General features: G+C 39.1%; 1 protein-coding gene across 1 annotated transcript in view; it reads left to right on the top strand.

Moving 5' to 3' along the window:
* The window catches only part of UBE3D (ubiquitin protein ligase E3D), a 523,493-nt gene extending 503,639 nt beyond the window's left edge, over window positions 1–19,854 (top strand). The window contains exon 12 of the transcript XR_005838364.1: window positions 19,803–19,854. The gene's annotated coding sequence lies outside the window, so the exon portion shown is untranslated. The remainder of the gene's footprint in view (window positions 1–19,802) is intronic.
* Window positions 19,855–20,964: the final 1,110 nt, after the last annotated feature.

Here is a 20,964-nt window from a genome sequence, read left to right as displayed (position 1 = left end):
CCCAATGGATGCCTGAGCCAAGCTGAGCCAATTAGAGTCTCTCTTACAAGAATTTGGATTTGGGACTCAGGGGCTCTAGTGAGTCTGTAACAGCCTTAGAACAGGAAATGACACAAAGCTGAGTCCGGTAGCCAGGTTTGGCCTGTGCATCTCAAAACATGGGAAGCCAGTCTGTAGAGAGTAAAACAAAGTACAAGTGCTGACAGAACAAAGCTGAGAGTTATGGGATCCTAGAGAGATAAAGATCTTTTCCAGAGGTGGTTCCATTCTTTTGTGAGACCAGACTGTGTTTCTTGCCTTTAAGTCTTTAAATACACACACACACACACACACACACACACACACACACACACACCTTTTTCTTAAGCTCACTGGAATGAGTTTCAGTCTCTTATGACCTAACAATCACTGACTGGACAATCCTTAACTTCCTTAACTGCCTGTGTCTGGAACTGGCTCTCAGTGGGCCCCCTAAATCCTAATCTCATCAGCCATGTCTCGGTTCTGTCTCTCCTCTTGTGGAATGTAGACCCTCCTCGAAGGCTGCCTAGAAGCTCTTTTCTTCACACCACATCCCTTCTCCACCATTGTGCAGAAATGTTAACTCACTTGGGAGAATGTTCTGCCTGACTCAGAAGCAAGACCTTTGCAGATAAATAAAGGTCTCCACAGGAGAACTGAACGTATTAGTATGTTAGTATTCGTATTATATTTTAGTTATTATAAGTATCATATGTACACTTCTATTTCTTCCAGAAAACAACCCTTTTTGTTGATAAAAAATGACTTCAAGGGCCTACATCAATGACTTTAGAGTGAATTATTGTCCTACTTTATACCTTCCTTGAATGAAGCTTGCAAGATTAATTGCATCCTTCAATGTTACTATATTGAAGTACATTTACTTTGTTTTGGCCTTCTGGAAATATGAGTCATTTCCTACAAACTTAAACTTAAAAGAAACATGTGAGGTGGTAAATACGCAGCATCTAACAGATAAGCATCTAACAGATAAGTAATTTATAAAGAGATTTGTGCATAGTTTTCAGGGCTTCTCACCTGAGACAAGAACATTTTGACGATGCAAAGAACAAAATTGAGTTCTCTCTGACGAGTTGGCTGTCTTCTGTCTTAGAACTGCAGTGGGGTGGTTAAAGTAAATTGTGGTTAAAATCTATCTGACAAAACTACATTTTATGCTGAGGAATCAGCGTGATTAAACTGTCATCCTGTGGAGAAGAGCTCAGGTCCAAAAAATCTCTTAATTTGTAGCGTATTGTTCACTCCCAGATTCTTTTTTCCCTTCTTGAACATTCTCTTCATTCACAACCCCAAAAGGCCAGTCCGATTCACTATAGCCTGTTCCTTGAGGGAGTCAGCAGAGGTTAGGCTGCATGCAATTGGACAACTCTTTTACATGCTCCCTCTCTCACCCCAGTTCCTTTGGCTAGTCCTTAAATAGTTGGATCTGTTCCCAATCCCTGGAGGGCTGGAGAAAGAGACAGCAGAGGAAGACATGTCCATTGACCTCAGTGGTTTCCCTTCCCTCCCAATCTGTAAGCCACTAGAGGAACTAAGGTAGATAGCTTTGAAGATCTAGAACTTCCTTAGGAAGCATCTGAGTGGCTCCACAATCTGTGATTGAACTGGAACCTTAGTGTCATGTCTATTCTAGTGATACTCTTTACTCTGACTCAGTCTGCCCGTGTCCTATGCCCGGTATACAAACAAAAGTAGAATGGGAATCAGCGAGGTTATTATCTCTTGTGCTCCTCCTATCTTTATTCCCAAGAATTAGCACATAGTGGCTTTCATTGGTGTTTATTAGATTTGCGAATGATTTTTCTATAGATTCATGACTGTGTTCATCCTCTTTTTCTCTGACTATTCTTAAATATGGCTGTCTTTCAGACTCCTCTGGTGGCATTCTCAGCTTGGTCATTCCTGCATGTCTTCCTGCTCTACCCAGACCGAGTCCTCAACTACTCCCGTTCCCTCAGTTTAGCTACGGAGTCACTGCTGTAGCCATGGCCTCACTGAATCCCATCCAAGTGCAAAGAGATTCCTATAGCTGATTTCTCAAAAGGCTTTGGTTTCCAACCAGTTTAGTTCAGGGATAATTTCTTAAACTTTGGTTTAAGATAAAATTAGATCAGCCTTCAGGCTCAGGAGAATATGAGCAGATGGTTATTCAGTTCTTTTTCATGCTATATCTTCCATTCTGAGTATTCTGATGAAGTAACCGAGAGCAAAGGCAAGCCAGACAATGGAAAAGCATACAAAAAAAAAAAAAAAAACAAACCACAAAAACCCTTAATCTTTCTAAGCTTTTTTTTGAAAAGTATACATCTTTGGGAAAATTGTAATAGGAGTTACGATGTATTGAGGTTACCATGTATTGAGGTCTTACCACATCCAGGCACAATGCTAAAACTTTTACTACAATATTCTCCCCTGTAATCTGCACAAAGCTTGATAAATTATGCACCTTTATCACTCCCCAGTTTTACAAATTTGAAAGCTTAGGCTCAGAGATTAAATAACTTACCCGAAGCCTGTCCAGCTACCTCGTGTAACTCCATGAGTACATTACCACTGGTGTAGGTGAGTGTCTATCCTATTCCGGGGATGCCATTCATATAGACTGTAATGTGCTTATGTTCCTGGAGGTGAACAAGGTAGCTGCCCTTTCCACAGCATTAAGGAGTAGAATCAGAGCTTGAACCCTAGGTCAGTTTGGCTTCAAAATCCAGGCTCGTCACCACTGAGCTATACTGAGATAAACATTTGGGTTTTAGAAATATGATCTATCCTTTTGTCGAGCAATTAGAGGGACAAATGGGATGTATTATATTACAGTTGCAGGTGTTAACCATTTTTTGTAAGACTCAATACAAAGTACCGTAGGTCTTCTGGAGCGGAGCCATTTCAGTCTTAATGGTAGTGGAAATATATTTGTGACCAAATTGGAGGCCAGAGAAGGTCAATAAATACATCAAAAAAGGGTTCTTAAGTGAATCTGGGCTTTTAGTTGTTTAGGATATGTAAGGATGACACCTTTCTCCACCTTGGGAAAATAATGGCAATCGTATTCTATATCCATCAAGCATTTTACAGACTTTTTTTTTTTTAAAGCAATCTGTACGCCATGAAGCTTGATTGAACTCATGACCCCAAGATCAAGAGTTGCATGCTCTACTGACTGAGCCAACCAGGTGCCCCTATCCATTAAGCATTTTAAAAAGCTAATGTTTATAATGGAAAATCAGAAAGAATCTAAATGTCAAACAAGAGAATGACTTAATAAGCTACGATCTATCTACTCGATGGAATTGTTATTATCACCGTGTAAAAGATATCTGTATGAAAAAAACAGTGGAAGGGAATACACACACAAAAATGATAACAATCGTTGTATAAGGGTAGTGGCATTATTGTATGTGACTCAGTTTGCTGTTGTTTTTACTTCCCATTGGTTCTGTAGTATTTACATTTTTAAAAAAGAAAAGCAAAAATAATTTTAAGGCGTATTTTGCATATGAGAGAAATATAATTGAACTTTAAACATTTGCTTCCCAGCCCAATTTTCCTCCAAAAACAAGAAAAAAATCCAGTCAGAATTGTCCATTACCTAGAGTCGTCCCGTACTCTTGGAATTTAAACAATCTCGTCAGCATAATGGCCCGTTCTTCTAAAGATCACTGCCCTTGAAAGCACACTGTACACCATAAATTAGTGTAGTTTGTGAAATGGAGTAGAACCACGAGACAGTGCGTGCTGTCCTGAGCCTCCGTTAGGGACAATATTGATAATTACTTTGTACACAATTTGTAATTTGATTTTCGAAACTGGTACTTCAGTCGATGTTTGTTTTTCATGCTCTTTCATTATACCCCCACTTTGCAAATACTGTATTCTGGAGTCACAGCCCATCATGTTCTAAAATGCACTGAATTGCCATGGAGCGCACCTCATAACAAAGCTGACCATTTTTAAGACGCAATTGAAAGACAAAAGAAAATTCTGTCTTACTCTAGGATGATTGGCTTCAGTGCTGGACACCTGTGGTTTTCAATTAGGGATTTTTCAAACCCTGAGTCATGGAAGTAGTGAGCCCAGGGCAAAATGAATCCGTCTCAGCCCTCCGAGTAATGATACAGCAACTCTCCTTTTTTTTCCTTTTTGGTTGCTTTCCATGAAAGTAAATACTATTGGTAAACAGTGGCCTCAGGGTCACAGGTAGAGGTGGGAGAGAGTATAAAGTAGAACGTTACAACAGGAGGTACAACTGTGGTTGAAATATCAATGCCATTTTCGCTCTTGCTGTCGTTACCGCCTCAGTGGGGCTGTCCTAAACTTGGATGGAGTGCAGGTGCAGGCAGACGTAAGACCTCAAGTCAGTGGCCTTACTTTAAGACCAGGCTCCCTCGCTTTCCAAGCATGTGACGTGGGGTATGCTACTCAACTCCTCATCTCTGTAAGAGAGCTGTTGCTTCAAAGAAATGAAAGTGTGAAAGTAGTTTGTAAAGTACTGACTGTCCTTTCCCCGCCTGCACACTATTCTAGTACATAATGGCCTGTCTCAGTCTACTGTGCCTTTTTTAAGCAGTTTCCTCAGATTTTCTGTCTTGCTTTCATTCTTTCTGGCACTCAGACTTCTGGCTTTAGGTCCCTCTGGGTCTGAAATCCAATCATAGTCTCTTTGGTCCAGAGTTCACTTTCAACTTAGCTATTAGCTGTGCACACATCCCTGACTTAGGTGTCTACCTTGGCCCCTTCTCTTCCCGGCTCAGGCCTGGCCCAGGGATCTTTCTCCCCTCTTGCAGCCATTCTCATCCCACAAAGGGGCATGTGGATAGTACCAATCACCAAGGAAGGTAGGGAATTCAAGAAGAGGTTTATAAGGAAAGAGGGCTGAAAAATATTCCAATATGGTTAGACCATATTGAATTGGAGATGCCTCTGGGCCCCCCAAACAGAGGTTTTTAGGGAGCTGTTAGAACTGGAAATACAGACTGGGAAGTCATAACCCTGTGAGGGAGAGTGTGTCAAATGAGAGGAATAAGAAAAGAGTGCAAGAGAGGTGCCACGTAAAGTAAGAACCAAAATATGTTCATTGCATTGACTCTGCTAGGTCATGAGTAACCTTAGCAAGAGCAATTTCCAGAAAGTAAGACAAATGCCGCTGTATTGCCGTGGGATCAATAAATTGGGGGAGGAACATGTCTTTAGTCAATCGCCTGCAGCTATCTGTCGGTTTAATGTGCCAGCCAGTCATTGTGGCTGGGGCAGGAAAACTGCATCGTGTTCTTTACAGAAAATGGAAAGGTGGTGGTGGCAGGACTTAGGATATTTGGAAAAGCTCACCTCGAGATTTAAAGGAAATTCATGATACCTGCAATGTTTGTATCAAATTCTAAAGCATAGCAGACCTTTTGCATACAAGGTGGGGTTTTTTTGTAAATATTTGCAAGACTCAAAAAATTCAAATTAAGAAAAACTTTATGGAACTTTTCACTCTGGATTTATCAAAAAATAGGAAAATCCTAACTTTATGGTTTTTCTGAAAGCATGATGGTGTATGTGAATGTGTATGTGTATATAGGGGATGGTATAGGTGGGCAATGGAGACATGGAGAAGGTAAGTATAAGCACTTGCCAGCTCTTTTGAGTTCAGTAGGAATGCTAATTATGTGTCATTTCCAGAGGAGCAGGAAATGTATTGTATTCTTAACAGAGATGAGAACATGGAACAGAATCTGTGATATTACCTGAAAATATCTCTACCCAAGTTAGAGGGTTGGGTGAGCGTAACTCTGTCTCTGGGTAACCCATTAGTGAAGAGGAGGGTCCGCTGCTGCCTTTCCATTAGGAATTGGTCAACGAGGAAACCATGTCAGGGCTGTGAGCGGTGGTGTCTGATGTAAACTCAGGCAGCCAGTTCTGTCTTCTGTAGCTTGGTGCAGTTTTCCTTAGTCATCTCTCTTGGAAATTATCAAAATAGTGACACTGATTTATAATCTTTAGCAGTTCAGGAGATCCGCTTCCCACAGTTGGGAGTTTCTCACTAATTGAACAGAGAGAACTGAGGAGGTTGAAGGCAGAAGCTGTGTTCATTATTTAAAAAAAAAATTCTAAAAGCAAAATCAGTGATTCATTCTTTCTGGGACGCTGGGTATTCAGTATTGCAACGTTATATTTAGGGGTTCAGTGAGAATGATCCATTAAAATACTTCCTCTGTCATATGATTTCTCTCATCTATGGAACATAAGAACTAGGAAGATGAGTAGGAGAAGAAAGGGATAAAGAAAGGGGGGGTAATCAGAAGGGGGAATGAAGCATGACAGACTATGATGAGAAACAAACTGAGGGCCTCAGAGGGGAGAGGGGTGGGGGAATGGGATAGGCCGGTGATGGGTAGTAAGGAGGGCACGTATTGCATGGTGCACTGGGTGTTATACGCAACTAATGAATCATCGAGCCTTACATCGGAAACCGGGGATGTACTGTATGGTGACTAACATAATATAATAAAAAAATCATTAAATAAAATAAAATACTTCCTCTGAGGGAAGTATAGCAAAAAAGTTTCCAGTTTTTTACAAAGTCCTGCCCAAGAGGGTTTATTAAACAAATATGCTTATTTACAAGGGACCAAAATAAATTCCTAAATACGTTGTATAGCAGAGGCATCATTAGTCTCTGTCCTGGCTCAGAGGCTCCAGAGTTGCTCCATCCAAACTCTTCTGTTGTTGTGTGCGGGTTCCCTGACTGTCCTCTCAGAGTACGGTCTTGTGAAGTCTAGGGACACAGACGAGCATCAGTCCTGGTTCACAGCCTCTGTAGAGGTGCTAGTGATGACACAGCAATGAAAGGGACAAGGTCCCTGGGCATAGATTGCTCATGCCTGCGAGGCCATGCTTGCAAGAATGAAGTGGTGCCAAAGATGATGACTCCCTCCCCATTTATGAGCCCCTCAGGGTTTCCTTTATGGCTTCATATGCCTTACATGGAGTGCAGGAGTCCCAGCAATGTGGCCCAAGAAGCTGCCTACCTAGAAGGTTCTCACAGCCTGTCCTCTAGGGCACTGCTGCTTTTCACGTCTCCTCTCCTCCCACCCCACGCCGGCAAAAGGAAATATTTTCTTGCCTGGAAGAAACCTTCCACTTCTTGTATGCTTTTAAAAAATATTTTGTCTATAGATACAAATCCCCTTTCCTTTAAGTCTTCTGCAAAAACAAACCCAGAGTCATAATCAATCAAAGCCAGTTCCCCTTTTCATAGAGGGCAAAGACAACTTAAACTTGAAACCCTTCAAAAGAGCAGTAAAAAAAAAAGAAAGGAAAACAAAACAGCTAATTGCCATATTAAAGCAGCTTGTTTATTTCCTGCCAATGTAGCAAAAATCTAATTTTTGTGTTTTGTCACAGCTGAGGTTGATGGGACACCCAAATCAACAGATTATTTAAGAAAAAAAAAAAAGACACATTACTGAAAAACGTGCCTAGACTGATTGGTTTTGTGCAAGCAAATGTGTGAGGTATGGATTCAGCATTTTCCCTTTACAGCTCACAGGCAGGCATTGTTCTGGCTTTCTTGATTCTGTGAATTTGAGTTAAAAGTCTCTCAACTCTGTGGTCTTTTTACATCAAGATGTTAAAAGGTCAGATCTGGAGTTACTAAGTCTTCGTACACCTCTTTCATTCTCTGAGTCCAAAGGTTTGTGCAAGAAGGATCAAATACTATTTAGACTAAACATAAAATATGAGTGCTTGATGGAAAAGACCTCATTCTGGTGTCCCACCTGCTTTAATATTGATTCAATAGCAAAATTAATCTTTAATATTTAAAAAGTCAACATTTGATTTTGATAGTAGGACCTGGAGCCCCGTGTGCTCTCTCTCATAAGTGTGTTCTGCTTCCAACTGACATGCTTTTTTTCATAGGTCAATTCACATGTTCCATTTTAGGCAGGCATCAAGGAAGAAAGAGATAACACATTTCACTTTCATTATGTCAAAAATTCTTATCAAGAGCGTTTTCACGTTACTGAGGAGAATAAACAGGATGCCATTTTTCAGAACTCGAGAGGACTGGATTTCCATCCTGAACACTCTTGCTGTTTGGCCGTAAGGAATATGTGTGATATCTTTATTGTATAAATGAGGAGATTGACCCTTATGGTGGTTCAATCATATGCCATAAGTCACACTTAATTTCAGGGCTGTGATTTGAATTCAGGTCTGTTCGATGAAAGTAAGAGAGAAAGAGGGAGAGCAAAAGATATACCTGTAATATCTGTATAGAGACACATAAATAAGTGTAGAAATAGATATAGGCCTATATATATATCTGTGGTGGTTAAGTTTCTGTGCCAACTTAAAAGCGTGCTTTTGGTTGAGATTAACATTTGAATTGGTGAACTTTGAGTGAGGAGATTGCCCTTCCATAATGTAGGTGGGTCTCGTATAATCAGTTGATGGCCTAAATAGACCGAAAAGATCAGCTTCTCAAAGCAAAGGGAGTTCTCGAGGCAGACTGCCTTCAGTCTTATCTGCACCATGGCTCTCCTGGGCTTCAGGCATGTGGGCTCTTACTGCAGATTTGGACTTGCCTGCCTCCGTAATCACATGAGCCAAGTCTTTAAAATAAATATCTTTCCTATGATTGTCCAGGGATTGGTATTAAGGAATCTGGATGATGGGGACATGGACATTCACTGTACTATCCTTTTTTACTTTTGTATGTGTTTGAAGTTTCCCAAAATAAAAAGGGTTTGTTGTTGTTGTTATTTTTATTAGTCACCATTATGGGTGATGGTATTTTCCCCTTATACTTTTCTGTCTTTTCCAACTTTTTCACAATAATAGCTATTTGCTTTAACTAATGGGAAGAATACTTTTTGGCGAGGGATAAGATAAAAAATATGCCTAAAATATGTATATACACAAACATCCTATTGGTTCTGTTTCTCTGAAAAGCCCTAATGCAACATCTGTCTAGCTAGCTAGCTAACTATATATTTATCAAAAGAGTGGAAAGTGGAAAATTGAGAGAGGTTTGACAGAGATGATTGTGCCATTGAGATTATGGGTCACCAGCCATGGGTATAGCTGCTCCAATGTGTGGAAGAAAAGGACCAATTAAAAAATGTATATTTTAATGGTATTCTTTCCTGAACACAGATGACTTTCAGTTTTGAACATAGTCCTTTGTATGATAAACTAGTTAGATTACTTTATATATTATATATGCATTTTATACCCAAACTTGCCAGATAGAAATGCGTGCACGTGCACATGCGTGCGTGGACGCGCATACACACACACACACACACACACACACACACACACACACAATCTTGGCCAAGAATACCCATCTGAATCTGTAGACTTGAAGATCATTGCTGACCTCTGTCATAGAATGAGCATGGCAACTCAACCCAGGGAGAATTCCAATAGTAGACATTTCTTTACTGAAAACAGAGCCATGGCAGAAGGAACATTTTCTTATTTCACAACAAGTGGCATCTTTGTTCAAGTGGTGGGGAGGGCAAGATGCCTCCCGCTAAGAACTTGGGAGGTTATGTTGTGACGGCCCAGCTGGCTAGGCAAAACAGAGCATGGCAAACAACAAAAATACATTTCATCTCTTCTAGCTCAAGTGGCTTCTGCTCTAGGATGATACGAAAGGGACTCAATAAAAGGATATTAAAAGACTGAAAATGTCATGGTGACATTATCTTTTGGAAATACCAGGCCATCAGTTAAAGTGCTGTTTCCCAATGGTACAGTTTGCAAGATTTGTTGCTGGAATTTGTGGGTTGCCTATTGCCGTTCGCAGAAGATGCTTCACTGACTGTTTTATGGGGAAAACTCACCCTGCCCCCAACACAGCAGGAATTGTATCTAATTGTACATTCTGTGCACATCCTAGCAAAATTTTTAGTGTTAGTAAATGGCAATAAATTGGGGACATGTGACAACTAATTGCATTTGGTTATAGAAATAAGTTTTAGAGTAAAAACACATGTGCCTAAAACTCCATGTTTCCTATGAAGAGTATCATTGATTTTTATAGGACTACAGAGCATATTTGAAGTAGCAAAGCTTTTTATTTCTTTCTTGGAGATTTATAAGGACTTCATCAATTGTGTAGATCCCCTAGCCACATCCAGAATGTAGAAATATACATTGCTTACCGGTATAAATGCCTTCCAGCAAATTCAGCTTTAGGGCTTATCCAGTTTTCCTTGGATGTCCTTAAAAAGTTCTTTAAAAGTTAGACATGATTTCCCAAAAGGACAAAGTCTTTTAACAATCTTATCTGCCAGCTCTTAGTGAAACCGTAAATAGCCCACTGGCATGGTAGATCATGGGGAGCTCTCAATATTTTGATGACAGATTATTAGCTCCAATTTAAGAACTCACATTTTCCTTATATTTTCCTCACTTTTACCTAATATCATCTATTTGTTCCTTCAGCTTAATTCATTTTATCCAATACCACAAATATTTTTTCTTATTACCATCATCAGCTTTATTGTCCTTATTTTCATGTCATTTTTTTTAAGATTTTATTTATTAATTTGACAGAGACAGCCAGTGAGAGAGGGAACACAAGCAGGAGGAGTGGGAGAGAAAGAAGCAAGCTCCCAGCGGAAGAGCCTGACGTGGGGCTCGATCCCAGAACTCCAGGATCAGCCCTGAGCCGAAGGCAGACGCTTAACGACTGAGCCACCCAGGTGCCCCTTTCATGTCATTTTTTATTCAATAAAGAGTTACTGGTAGACAAGCACAGTGGAAGAATGTATATCATTCCCAGGAACTTACATTCAATAGAGGAATTTTCAATCTCTAGGAATTTTAACTTCCAATTAATACTGAAATATGTATGTCACTTCACAGTTTATAAAACTTATTCATATAAATTATCTCTTTTAAGTTTTCAACAACTTACACAGTAGGTAGGTCAGACATTTTTATGCCTCTAACTCTCAGAGAAGTGAAGTGACTTGCCCATGTTCTTGATGGAGCATGCTGGTTCACATCTTGTGCTCTTTTCACTATACTACGCTATGTATAGCTGTGATGCTTAATTTTGTGTTGACTTGGCTGGGTCAAGGGATGCCCAGATCTAGCTAAATATTATTTTGGGGTGTGTCTTTGAGAGTGTTTCTAGGAGAGTTGAACATTTGAATTGGACTAAGTAAAACAGATGGCCCTCCCCAGTGTAGGTGGGCATCATTCAATCCATTGAGGGCCTCAATAGAGCAAAAAGGCAGAGGAAGGTTGAAATAACTACCTGACTGGACTGAGACGTTGTTCTTCTCTTGCCCTCATCATTCTTGAATATTAGGCCTTCAGCCTTAGACTGACATCTACAGCACTGGCTTTCCTGAGTCTCTAGCTTACAGATGGTAGATCATAGGATTTCTCAGCTTTCAGTCGTGTGAGTGAACAATTTACAATAAACCTCTTTTTAGATATGTATATTCTATTGGTTCTGTTTCTCTAGAGAACCCTGATACGCTAGCAAAGCCTTTTTTTTTTTTTTAAAGATTTTATTTATTTATTTGACAGAGATAGAGACAGCCAGCGAGAGAGGGAACACAAGCAGGGGGAGTGGGAGAGGAAGAAGCAGGCTCATAGCAGAGGAGCCTGACATGGGGCTCGATCCCGTAACGCCGGGATCACGCCCTGAGCCAAAGGCAGACGCTTAACCGCTGTGCCACCCAGGCGCCCCTCTCAAAGCCTTTTTTTTTTTAACAGAATTTCATATTTCTTTTTTGGTATGGTCTATGTCTAATAAAGCAGATATTCATATCACACATAACTGATAGGCGCTAGTCTATCTAAAATCTAGAAGTTCTTTTTTTTTCTTTCCCAGTCTTCTTTTTTTGTTGTTGTTGTTGTTGTTTTTGTTTTGTTCTGTTTTGTTTTATTATGTTAGTCACCATACGTACATCCTTAGTTTTTGATGTAGTGTTCCGTGATTCATTATTTGCGTATAACACCCAGTGCTCCATGCAATATGCGCCCTCCTTACTACCCATCACCGGCCTATCCCAATCCCCCACCCCCACCCCCCGAAGCCCTCAGTTTGTTTCCCAGAGTCCATAGTCTCTCATGGTTCATTCCCCCTTCTGTTTACCTCCCCTTCATTCTTCCCTTCCTTCTCCTCTGATCTTCCTGCTATTTCTTATGTTCCATAAATGAGTGAAACCATATGGTAATTGTCTTTCTCTGCTTGACTTATTTCACTTAGCATAATCTTCTCCAGTCCCGTCCATGTTGCTGCAAATGTTGGGTAATCATTCTTTCTGATGGCTGAGTAATATTCCATTGTATATATGGACCACATCTTCTTAATCCAGTCGTCTGTTGAAGGGCATCTCGGCTCCTTCCACAATTTCACTATTGTGGACAATGCTGCTAGAAGTTCTTAACTATATGTCATGGCTCACTGTTACCTTCTAATTAGTTGAATTGGACCCAATGAAATTATAATGATAATAAAAGGGAACAGAGTCTAGGTTTTCTCTCATTATTTCAGCATTCTCTGTTGTGAAAAAAGAGATAAAGCTGGAGCAAAAAGAAAGAGAATTTCATAATAAACCTACCTAGGTATGTAGGATGAATGATAATATCTTCTCTCAATGTAGCAGAATACTATAGAACAAAATAAACATTGAGAACCATATTATATGATAATTCCATACTTACAATTCTTGTGTTTTAGAATGAAAATTATATACAGTTAATTCATTCTCTACTTGCTCAATGTAAAGAAAATTGAGGTTGTCTTAATAATACCCATTCTTCCTTTCCCAGATAGGCTACAATGAGTTTAAATGTAATTGATATCTTCACCCACCCTCCCCTGCAAAGATGGACTCTGATAACCCTATCCTATCAGAAAATGCATACCTTTGGTCAATGTGATTGATAAAGGATCGTCCAATTAACTGAAAGGTCAAGAATCTTACTTGATAGTTTGTGGAGAGAAGATTCTTACTTCTGCAGTTTCCCTGCTCCCTCATCCCACCACCCACAGTTGATACGAATGAGGAAGCATGAGAGACATTGGTGTAAGAAACCATATTAAAACCACGGAGGAAGCCAGCCTAAAGATGACGTCAACATGGAGCTGGGCAGATCTGAGCAAACTGCAAAAAAACAGGCCCAGAGTTTGGCTGGACTATGCCTGAAGTTCACCCTACCTCTGGACTTTTCTGTTCCTACATCAATAAAATTCTCTAATTATTTAAGCTTCTAATACAAATAGATATTCCTTGACTTATGATGGGGTTGCATCCATAGAAATCCATGGTAAATTGAAACAATTGTAAGTTGAAAATGCATTTAATACTACTAACCAACCAAACATCATAGCATCATAGCATAATTGCATCATAGCTTAGCCTAGCTTTCCTTAAACATGTTCAGAACACTTATATTAGTCTTCAGTTGGGCATGGTCATCTAATACAAAGACTATTGTGTAATAAAGTGTTAAATACCTCATGTAATTTATTGAATACTGAAAATGAAAAACAAAGGTACCTGGGTCTCAGTTGGTTAAGCATCTGACTCTTGATTTTAGATCAGGTCATGATCTCAGGGTCATGAAATCAAGCCCTGTGCTGGGCTCTATGCTCAGTGGGGAGTCTGCATGGGATTCTTTTCCTCTGCCCCTCCCTCTGCTCTTGCTCTCTCTCTCTCAAATAAATAAGTCTTAAAAAAAAAAGATATTACAAAACAGAATGGATGTATGGGTACAGAAAGGTTACCCTTTGATCATGCGGCTGACTGGGAACGGTGGCCACTGTCCAGCACCATGAGAGAGGGTCATACCATGTATCACTATCCCAGGAAGAGACCAAAATTCAAAATTGAAATACAATTTCTACTGAGTATGCATCACTGTCACACACACCATTGTAAGATCAAAAAATCACTAGTGGAGCCATCATAAGTCAGGGTCCACTTTTATTGGGTTTTGTTATTTGCAACCAATAGTATCGTATTGTATCACTGAAATAATTCATTCAGAATATGTAGCTAGGAATGAAGAATGCCAGAGCTGGATATCATTTATAAATTTTAACTCATCTAGGGCAAGATTAAGTATTCCTGTACATTCATTAAAAAAAATACGAACAATATAGATGTAGAAATTATTTATGGACTTTCAAAAGTGAACATTTCAAGAGGATTCTAACTAGGTTCAGCTTCCTTAAAAACCAAAAAGATTACCTCTAAGATAACAATATTCTACCCAGTAGGCGGCTTTCTTGCTCAGCATTAGCACATCAATCCCACTGAAAAATGAATGCTTTTAGGTCCATCTCAGTAGTCTAATCATTGTACAAATTGGTGTACTTATGAAGTGATTGATTTTCTGCCACCTTTGGGATAGTATTCTGTAATAGCTATTCACAAACAAACGCCCTTGCACACAATGTTTATGTTTCTTATGAAGAGAGTCACTCATTAGGTTAAATAAGAATTACTATTTTCCTAAAACCTGTGATTATATGAAAATTGTTATCATGGGCGGGCCCTTGATTAAAAATTCAAGAAGGGTACCAATCACACAAGTAGATTATATTCAGGCTTGCTATACTAGTAACATAGAAATGAATCTAGTGAACTAAGGAAATCTAGGTTTAATCCAAAACCATCTTTTAGCTCAATGATGTCTCTATCAGTGAATATATTACAAACTGTGCTTTGATCACCTGGCAAGTTGCTAGGCCATTGTCTATCCAAAATATCTCTTTAGGGTGTGAATTAGGCAACTTTCAAGAAAAACATAATTCACATCACACCCTCTCCTCGCTTATCAGTCCTTAAGTGGACTTGCTCTGTGTACTACTCCTGCCTCTGTATCTTGAAGCGTTGGAGACATAAGAATAGAGACATCCTCTCGAAAAGAATTGCTTGGCTCTAACTATTCTTGATATTCTATCTGAAAAATACATCTTACACTGCAAACCTAGGCAAGAATTTCTGAATGCAGATAATTTCCATCAGAATACATAAACTAGTCCGTCACAAATATTTTAACTGGGTCTAAACTAATGCATTAAATTTGGGATACTTGAGTCACATATATTCAAAGATAATATTCTCAAATACAGTTACATTTTATCTGTTTATAGGAAGTCAGGATTTCTGTCTGGTGAGATTTATGTTCTTTCCCATTATTGTATAGATTTGAAACTGACTTTAGATAAGTCTTAAACTTTTTGGGCTTCAATTTCTTCATCTGTAAAAGGTAACGTTTAGAATGATGATCACTAGGATTACTTTCAGTTTAAAATAACAAAGATAATAAGAATAGCATTAACAGCAGAGTCTGCATCTCAATGATTCTACTAAATACAGTGGCAGAATATACAAAGACTGGTTTTCAGTCTTGCTGTCACCACAGTCAGCAGCTCTGTAATCACTAATAGGTTGAAATAGATTGATCATCTAAGATTTTACGTCTGGGTGGTTTAGGAGTTAACTCAGAACCCCAATGTCTTCCATCCTTCCTCAGAGACAGAAACAGCAAAGGGACGCCATTTCTCCTAATTACTCCTGGAACAGAAGGGCGTGTCCAGGACAATCCAATAAGTAAACCAAACAACAGGTTACATTCCTAATAGATCACTTTTGCTAAGGCTGTAGCTCTTTAGTTGGTGATGGCAGCTCTATCTAAGTGGTGGGGTTAAGGAAGAAAGCATTCCAGAAGGAGAAATGGAAACACATGTGTTGGGTCTATTTATAGCCTCTAGCATTGCCACCAAATTGAAACCATCCAGAGAGGGTTTTTTTTTTTTCTTTTCTATTTTTTGGACTGAGGAATTATTTAGATTTCAGAGCAATTAAGTAGAAGCTTGACTTTGAAGCAGTAACAAAATCAAAACCAATACCAACTTTTGAATGAGTTGTTGAATTTCTTTTAACTGCAAAGCTTCAGTGCTCCTCCAGTGTGGAGGAGGAGGGAAAGAAGGGCTTGATTGTTTTAACTGCATGTGGCTTTCAAAGAGTCCTGGTTTTTTATACAATATTTATGTTCCTCTAAGTTTGTGCATATTGCTTGTTTAATGATTGTTCCACTATCTTTCTAAATAATACCATAAGAAAAGTCATCTCGTATCCTTACAGAGGAAAATTCAAGCATAGAATGCATAGTACAATAATTATCAGAAAACATTACACTGATTAACCATTAAAGATGGTGGGGTGACCACACACAATTGTGTCCTCTCTCTCTACAAACTTCATTAAAATGTCAGGAAGGGGGAAAGGTCTCTAGAAAGCTACAGTGATAAAAAGAATGGTAGGGGCGCCTGGGTGGCTCAGTCATTAGGCGTCTGCCTTTGGCTCAGGGCGTGGTCCCAGAGTCCTGAGATCGAGCCCCACATTGGGGTCCTCCACTGGGAGCCTGCTTCTTCCTCTCCCACTCCCCCTGCCTGTGTTCCCTCTCTCGCTGGCTGTCTCTCTCTGTCAAATAAATAAATAAAATCTTAAAAAAAAAAAAAAAGAATGGTAGAGTCACTGTCATTCATAAACCATGGATATCAATGGGTTTCTGGAGAACAAAAGAAGGAGTCATGGTTGCTGGTGAAACAGGGCAGAGGAAGCTGAAACCTTACTGAATGCAGAAGAAAAGGACGAGGAAGGAACAGTGTTTCCTTCCTCCAGAGGCTCAAGAATAGAGCTGGAGTGAGAGTGGAAGTGAGGCTTAGGACTGGATAATGGGGTCAATTTAAACTATGTATTTGGAACAATTGGACAAATCTTTCCAAAACAGGGATCACCTGTAAGTGGGAATTAAACTCCCAAGCAAAGACTGAATGCCTTTTATCTGGAGGAGCTGAATGTCTCTGGAAGCAGAGCGTGAGAGCATCCTGTAATGAGAGGGATGGTTCTGTCTGATCCACCCGAGCAGTGCCCACTGTCCACAAGCCAAATCAGTTGTTAGTGACTCATTCTTAAACATGAAGGATCAACTAAAACTCCGACATTTGGAAAAAGCCTCCAACGTGAACAACAGGGAAATTAAGCAAACAAGGTGGGGAAAGACAGAAACAAAAAGATCTCAGAGAAAATAAAGCCAGTTCATAGAACACAAAAGAAGTTTAAAAAAAGAAAGGGAAAGAAAACATTCTAATTAGCATCTTTTGAGATACATGAGAAGATATTGAATCCATAAAACTAAATCACCACACGTAGAAGAGGAACAATTGGGAACAAGAAGGAGTTCTTGAGAATTAGAAATGAGATTGGCAAAATACTACATTCAATAAATAGCTTGAGAGATAATGTCTAGGAAATCTCCCATAATGCAGAACAAAACAAAAAAGAGACAGAATGTGAAAGAAAAGCTAAAAGTTCAAAGATCAATCGAGAAGGTCTAGAGAGGAAGAAATAATCAAAGAATAAATAGACAAAAATTTCCCAGAGTCAAGGACAACACGGGTGCCAGATTTAAAGGTCCCACTGATTTTTCAGCTCTTTAAATGGACAGACACCCACACCAAGGAACATAATTATAAATTTCATAAATTCTAGAATGAAGAGATGATCCCAAATATCTCTAGAGAGAAAGATCACTTTCAAAGAAGTGAAAATCAAAACAGCAGTGGACTTCCCAACAGCATTACTAGATGCTCAAGCTTTTGAGAAAGAAATTGTTTTCATCTTAAAATTCTATACTCAGCCACTCATGAAGCATTCTTTTTTTTAACACAGTCATGCAAGGACTCAAAACTCAACCTCCCACATACTCTTTCTTAGGAAGTTATTGGAAGACATGTCCAACAAAACAAGGACATAAACTTAGAAAAAGAAAAAAATAGAGTAGAGGAAAAAGTAAATGCAAGAAATGAAGTCCCAAGAAGACAACTGTGTATCAGGTGAACAGCATATCCAGTCCAATTTAGAGCAAGAGGAAAAAGGGCTCTGGCAACAAAAAACAGAGACTCAGAGCACCCTGTTATAATGCCTCACTTGAAAATCTGAACACATGAAAATGGTCAAATATGCAGGAGAGGAAAAGAACAGAGACCTCAGGAAAAGAAGCTGTATAAGAAAGTAAATGTAATCAAAGTACACTTCTTAGCCTTCCAATAAAAAATATATATATTATCAATTTCATTTAAAAGCTACGGTATGATTGTTTGGGGAGGATAGTAGTAGGAGACATGTGCATCTGTGTGTAGGAATCATACCCTCATCTGACACAATAAAGAAGTTAAGACATGATGTCCAAAATGTATAAATCAAGGAGCAGCCTGATAGCATATTTTTGGTAATTTGGAAATAACTACCAGGAGAAGCAAATAAAAGTTACAAGTGTTGGGGCGCCTGGGTGGCTCAGTCGTTAAGCGTCTGCCTTTGGCTCAGAGCATGATCCCAGGGTCCTGGGATCGAGCCCCGCATCGGGCTCCCTTCTCTGCTGAGAGCCTGCTTCTTCCTCTCCCACTCCCCTGCTTGTGTTCCCTCTCTCGCTGGCTGTCTCTGTCAAATAAATAAATAAAATCTTAAAAAAAAAAAAAAAAAAGAGTTACAAGTGTTGCCCCTGGGAAGCTGAGTTGAGAAGTAAGGAGGGTATGGGATCTAAGATTATTTTGTCATTACAAGATTTTGAGGCTATTTGAATTTTTAGCTAGGTGTGTGTTACACAAATTGAGAAGTTTATGAAAAGAAAAAAATGTTATATGTCAAATCAGCTGTTAGGAAGCCAGCATAGGTTTCTGTTTAAATTTGTTAGATGTCCCTGGTCCTAACAGTCAGAATAAGTAAGAATCAATGACAGGAGTGCCTAGGTGGCTCAGTCCGTTAAGCCTCCAACTCTCAATTTTAGCTCAGGTCATGATCTCAGGGTCATTGAATCAAGCCCCTCATCTAGCTCCATGCTCAGTGGGGAGTCTGCTTCAGATTCTGTCTCCCTCTCCCTCTGCCCCTTGCTCTCCCCTCTACCCCTCCCAGTTCATGCTCACATACGTTCTCTTTCTCTCTCCCAAATAAATCAAATCTTAAAAAAAAGAATCAATGACAAGTATACATGTTCAATTAAACAATTTCAATTCCTTGCCTACCATTCCATTCTTACGGGTTCATATATCTCTTTTGTTTACTTTTTGATTCAGATACTGATAAGTAGGAATTATGTGTTACATAATTATATATATATATATATATATATATATATATATATATCTCACATAATCAAAAAACAAAATATACTTAATTGTATGAGAATTTGTTGAGGACTGTTTACCAGATGGGTCATTCTGTGCAACTTGTTCAAACTGAAAATTACGTAAGTGAATATTCTCAGGAATAAGTTTCAAAAAAAAAGAAGATCCTTTACCCTATTTATTTTGCATTGATTTTCGGAGATTTGTTGGTACATTTTATGTGACATTTTCCCCTCAGAACTGCTTTTTGTTTAAGCAAAGAAAAAAAAATAATAAAATGCAGAATAGTTTTTCCTAGATAGGAAAACAAGTTAGAGGTATGTGCCTATCACCTAACTTTGAGGTCAGTGTTGCCTTCTGGTTTTGATGAAGGTAGAATAAAATATGCAGCTATTATTTGAAATGAATTAAAATTCATATCACTGACATCTGTATTTGTGCTACTAACATCATTCAGCGTACCTCTGAAATGTAAAGAATGCCCTTGGCAAACAGCCTCTGCGTGTTGGTTCTGTTCTTTCCTTGAAGAGCATTTTTATTAATGATAAAGATGGTATTTAACTCTTACTAGGTACGTGTACATTTCTTTCCATCTTGTTAGAGCCGGCTGCCCTGGCACGGTGCGGTTTGGTGGCTGAGCGCTCCGGGGTCCAACTTGCCTTTGAATCTTGGCCCAGGTACTTACCAGGTATGTGTGACTTTGGACAAGTTGCTTACTCCTCTAAGTTTCAGTTTCCTCCCTTCAAGTGGGGTTAATTAAAGCACTAACTGAAGAGTTGTGGAAAAGATTTAAAAGATAATACAAATAAAGTCGTTGGAAAGTGCCTGGAGCATAGAAAGTGTCAATAAATGATAGTTATTATTGTTGCTACAGACTTTCTGTAACATGGCATGGTTAAAAAACGAATGGACTAGACTTCAGAAATACTAGATTATCCCCAAGGTCTCTTCCAACTGTGGCATTCTACAGGGTAATGATTAGGTCCTTAATACCATGATTTGCAAGATTATTGGGTATATTTTAGTAATACCAAATTTTAAAAAAATAGTTACTAAGGAGATATCATATTTATGTGTGAACACAGTAGATTAAGGAGAAAGGTGTAACTAGGAAAATGACTTTAAGAGTAAGATTATTGCTTATTCTTGGGGGAGCAAACAACTGTGATATAGGACTTAAGGCAAAGAAGGTAGAACAAGTCATCGAATCATTATTATTGGCTTCACACTTTCCTAAGAAAATCCAGGCATTTCACAAAGGTGTCTCCTTTGTATTTTAGCATCTCAGAATAAGATGTTGCAAATTTAATTCAGTTCAACAATATTGACTATGCCCAGCCGTTTAGTTTCGAGGTAGGTATGCTGCTGACCTGAAGTTTCCATTGTAGCTTGTTTAGGATCCAAAGGCACTCTTCGTTAGCTTCTTTATTAATACATTTAAATACTCCTTTGGCTTAATTAAGCTTCACATGGCTTTATTCTCCATTCAGCAGTATTTGTGTTCAGTAGATTTACCAGGCTTCCTTATAAATCTTCCCACAGCAGATGTTGAGATGCGTGTGGCATGGGGTGGGTGACTCAAGTTGTGGGTAACGGTCCATGCTTTTTGAATTTAGGAAAGCTGTGACTCTTGTTGCTACCACACCACTGTGGCCCTCTGTATACTTCTTTGTCTAAGCCACTAAGGAACACGGGAAGAGTCCCAGATGGACTCAGTCAGGTGTTCTTCTAAGGTGCACACCCCTGAGGTATTACATTTGAGA

Source organism: Ursus maritimus, unplaced genomic scaffold (assembly GCF_017311325.1).
Source record: "Ursus maritimus isolate PB19 unplaced genomic scaffold, ASM1731132v1 scaffold_29, whole genome shotgun sequence".
NCBI lineage: Eukaryota > Metazoa > Chordata > Mammalia > Carnivora > Ursidae > Ursus > Ursus maritimus.
The sequence above is the reverse complement of the archived record's forward strand: the minus strand, read 5'-3'. Positions and strand labels throughout refer to the sequence as shown.